At 43.8% G+C, this 5,000-nt stretch overlaps 1 protein-coding gene across 2 annotated transcripts in view; it reads right to left on the bottom strand.

Moving 5' to 3' along the window:
- ANKRD13D (ankyrin repeat domain 13D) overlaps positions 1-5,000 on the bottom strand; it is an 860,392-nt gene that overhangs the window by 443,344 nt on the left and 412,048 nt on the right. The window lies entirely within an intron of this gene.

Genomic DNA, 5,000 nt, shown 5'->3' with positions numbered 1-5,000 from the left:
AAACAAAGCTCTGTTAGCAAATACCACTATAATCCAATCCATTCCTCTCAATCTCAGAATATTAAAATTCATAGTGACATAACTTAAAAATCATACCAGGGGACCCAAAAGAGGAGTTTTTTTTATATTTTGGAATAGAAGGCCTTGAGATAACAGATCCCATAGAGTTAGTGATAGGGCTCTGTATAATTTGTTACATTATTTAATTTTATTACACTGTTGAACAGGTCTATCTTTGAGGAAAAACAGAAGAAAATCAGTAGCAAGGCAAAATCTGAGACCAGAAATCATAGCACTACATGCCTAAAAATAGCAGTTCAGAGGTACGATCCCATCAAAAGAAAATGGAACCTAAAAACAGAATGAAGCATTGGTCTTTGAGTGGCCAGGGCAGTTAATACAGAATTGGATCATCTTTTAAGAAAACAATGTAGCAACCTTCCAAAAAGCATGTGTGCTATTGGCATATTAGCATGGAGGTTATAGCAATGTCTTTGAGATACTGGTGACATGGACTCAGGAATGGCAAAAGATGTCAGAATGGTGTTCAAGGGAAAGTAACATTAGTTGCCCCCCTCCCAAAAAAAAATTCTGAGTATCTTTCAGAAGTAAGTATTCCTGAAAGTACATAAAGTGGAAGAAACAATTGGCACTAGGCTCAACCCTATAAAACAATCTGAATAAATGATAAATAAATAAAGTACAGTTTTGTACCTACCATAAATGTAGATGTTCGAGTGCTAATACAGCTGCAGTAATCACAGATGGGTTTTCTGCCATCAGGCGGGTCCTCGGTCGGCCGAATTCCAAAGTCTAGGTCCGGCGTCGGTTGTTGTCGCTTTCTTTCCTGACGTCAGTGCGACAGGGGTATATAAGACACAGCCAATGCCATTTTCTTCAGTCTTTCTTGCCCCAGATGTCAGGTGCCCCCAGAAGGAAGGCAATACATAAATTATATATATATACATATTCATGCAATGCGATATAATCAAAAATCAGTAGTTGCAAGCAAATATACCATAGAAGGATAACCCAATCAGGTTGTATGAGGAGGGGTTAGCCCCTAGGCCTTTACCAAGAGGGGAAGGAGGGAGGGAAACCTGTACTGCAGCTGTATTAGCACTCGAACATCTACGTTTATGGTAGGTACAAAACTGTACTATGTTCATCGTGCATACAGCTGCAGTAATCACAGATGGGTAGAATCCCAAAGCTACGCACAGGGTGGTAGGCACTAGGTGGAACTGGGATGAGCCAGAATGCCCTGCAACACAGCAGTGGCAAAGCCTGCTCTAGTTTTGGAGTATAAGGGCAGGTGGTAATGTTTGGTGAAGGTATGCACAGAACTCCAAGTGGCTGCCTCCAGAATATCTTTGGTGGGAACTCCTCTGAGGAAGGCTGTAGAGGTAGCTGTGGCCCTGGTGGAGTGGGATCTGATGCCTGTAGGGACAGATTTTCCATGAAAGGAGTAACAAAACCGTATGCAGTGGCCTATACATTTTGAAATTGTCCTTTTGGTAACTGGCTTCCCTTGAGCTCCCACAGCACAGGACACAAAAAGTTGTTCTGATTTCCTGAAAGGCTTTGTTCTGTCCAAATAATAACGTAGCTGTCTATGGATGTCTAAGGAGTGTAGCAGCCTTTCCCCTTTGTTTTGAGGATTGGGGTAAAAGGTAGGTAAGTGTATGGCTTGATTTAAAGCTACCCTGGATACCACTTTAGGCATAAATGACGGGTTGGTTCGAAGGGAAACCCTGTCCTGATGGAAGATGAGAAAGGGCTGCACAGCCATGAGGGCTTGTAGTTCCGAAACCCTACGAGCTGAGGTAATGGCCAGAAGGAAAGCTGTTTTCCAGGACAAATATTGCAAATCTGTTGAGGCAGCTGGTTCAAAGGGAGGCAATGTTAATTTTTCTAGAATGTAATTAAGATCCCAGGCTGGTATTGGTTGTTTCCTTGGAGGTCTTATATTCTTAGCCCCTCTGAGGAACTGTCTTAAGAGTGGGTGAGAGAATAAGGGTGGATCAGTGTTGAATTCTGCAGAAATGGCTGAGGCATGAATTTTTATGGAGGAAAATGAAAGTCCACTGTTCAACAGCTCAGCTAGATACTGTAATATCCGAGGCAAATTCAGTTTTCTAGGATCCTGGCCTTTTTTCTCATTCCAAGAGCAAAACCGTTTCCATTTTGCGGAGTAAGCCTTTTTAGTAGATGGCCTTCTGGCCTCCAAAATGACATCCTGCACCTCTTTGGGGAGTAGGGTCTGTTGTGGTGTTAAGGAATTTTCCATGCAGCGAGATTGAGTGTTTTCAGCTGACTGTGTAGAGTTTTGTAGCTGTGCTGAGTCAACAGAAGAGGCATTAGAGGTGGGGACCAGGGAGGAGTATGTGTTAGGCTCCTCAGGAGTGGGTACCAGTGTTGTCTTGGCCAGTCTGGAGCAATCAGTATCATCTTCGGTCTGTCTGCTCTTGCTTTCAAGAGTACCTTGGGCAGAAGAGGCAGAGGTGGGAAAGCGTAAACTGTCCATGCTGTCCAACTGAATGAAAGGGCGTCCACTCTCCAGGCCTTTGGATGAAAGGTCCTTGAGCAGAACTTTTCCAATTGATGATTCCTGTGGGAGGCGAAGAGATCTATGTCTGGCCTCCCCCACGCTTGGATTATCTTTGTAAACACTTGAGGATGCAACTTCCATTCGTGTGGATCTGTCATATTTCTGCTTAGATTGTCTGCCAGCGTGTTTTCCAAACCTGGCAAGTACTGTGCCTGAAGTTCGATTTGCCATTCCAGAGCCAAGTTCCAAAGTGTCATGGCTAGTCTGCACAGGGGGTATGAATGTGTTCCTCCTTGTTTGTTTATGTACCACATTACTGTGGTGTTGTCTGTTCTTATCAAAAATTGTCCTGGATGCAGGAGGTCCTTGAAAGCTGTAATTGCATTTATCACTGCTAGCATTTCTTTCTGATTGATGTGAAGGTGCTTTTCCTTTTGGGACCATTTGCCCTGAATGCACCTGTCTGTCATGTGCGCCCCAGGCGTAATCTGAGGCATCTGTTGTGATGACTTGATTTGCTTGAGGCTTGCAGAATGGGAGACCTGTGTTTGTTTGACATGCTTGGGCCCACCATAGAAATTCCTTTTGCAAACATGGAATTATTGGTATTATTGTTTCCACACTGTGGCTGTGTTGAGACCATAGGTTTTTTAGGTACCATTGAAGTTTCCTCATATGCAACTTTGCACATGGGATTAAAAGAATGCAAGATGCCATGAAGCCCAGAGCCTGCAGGATTTTCCTTGCAGTAAGCCTGGTACAATTTGCTAGTATTTTGAAGTACTGAGTTAGTTGCCCCTGTTTTTCTGGCGTAAGATAGGCCATCTGGGTGTTTGTGTCCAAGTTGGCACCCAAGAAAGTCATTTTCTGAGATGGTGTTAGCCTGGATTTCTCTTTGTTGACTGTGTATCCCAGGGAATTCAGTAACCGTGTTACATAAGCCAGATGTTCCAGAAGTATGTGCTTGCTGTCCGCTTGGATCAGGCAGTCATCCAAATAAGGGTAAATTTGTATCCCTTGAAGTCTGCAGTAGGCAATTACTGATGCCAGGCATTTTGTGAATACTCTGGGCGCAGTAGATAAGCCAAAGGGCAATGCAGAGACTTGATAGTGAATTGAACCTGCAAGAAATCTGAGGTATCTTCTGCAGCTTTGTCTGATTGGGACATGCAGGTATGCCTCCTTGAGGTCCAATGTTACCAGCCAAAACTCCTTGCCCTGCATGGGAAGAAGCTGCTGTAATGTGAGCATCTTGAATTTTGGTACGAGTAAGAATGTGTTTAGGATGGATAAGTCCAAAATGGGTCTCCAGTCGGTTCCTTTCCTTGGTACCAGAAATAGCCGGGAATAAAAACCTTGACCTTGTTCGTGAGTAGGTACCTCTTGAATAGCTTTCATGTCTATGAGCTTTGAAATTTGTAGTTGTGCCTCTGCCCTTTGATTGTGTGGCAGGTTTGGCATGCCTCTCATTTTTGGAAGAGTGTGAAAATGAAATCTGTAGCCTCTGTTTATAACGTCCAGGATCCATTTGTCTGTTGTGACAATATGCCACTTTCTTGTAAATAATGCCAGCTTTCCTCCCAAGGGTGCTGCCAGCTGAGACTTGCTTGGCATGGAAAGGAGGAAGTCATTGGGTTTGTTTCCTGTATTGTTGTGCACTGTCATCGCCACCTCTTGGTGCTGGAGTTTGCTATTGCCTGCCTCTATATGATCCTTGTGATTGCCCTCTGCCCTTTGTGCGCCTGTATCTACCTCTTTGGGGCTTGTCTGGGGCTGGAAAGGACCAGTTTTTAGAAGGCCAATTTCTGCTAAAACGTGGTGGTTGAACCTGTAGAAAAGCTTTGACAGTTTGCATAGATTTGGCTTTTTCTTCCATTTTCCGTAGTATCTCCTCAGCATTAGTACCAAACAGCACATCCTTTTGTAAAGGAGCATCTAGTAGTTTAGCTTTCACATGATCAGGCAAGATTTGTTCCCTAAGCCAGGCATGTCTACGAATGACTGATCCTGTAACAGCAGCTCTACTTGAGGCCTCTAGGCATCATAGCCACATTGTAAGGTGTGTTTACCCACTTGTTCTGCACTATGCATCATATCCTGCAACTCCTTCAAATCTGGTTGTTCAGGTTGAAACATTTTATTTCTTAATTGTGATAACAGAAACTGCTGATATTTAAGCATATGAAACTGACAACTTAAGGCCCTCATGGCTAGGGTGGCCGAGGTATATACCTTTTTTCCCCACCTTTCTAAGGATCTTGACTCTCTTTTGGAAGGTAGTGGATTCTTAGTAGTAGAGGCCTTCATTCCCTTGGGGCCTTGAGAAATGGTTTCAGGGTCAGCATTATGGCTTTTGTAAAGAAATTGGTGGGAGTTAGGAACTCTGTAGTACCTATCAAGCTTGACTGGGGCAGGAGGCAGGGAATCCGGATTAAGGCAAGCCTTCGAA

This window comes from Protopterus annectens, chromosome 9.part0, assembly GCF_019279795.1.
Source record: "Protopterus annectens isolate FY-2018-M chromosome 9.part0, PAN1.0, whole genome shotgun sequence".
Lineage (NCBI taxonomy): Eukaryota > Metazoa > Chordata > Ceratodontiformes > Protopteridae > Protopterus > Protopterus annectens.
This window is presented reverse-complemented; position numbering and strand designations above follow the sequence as displayed.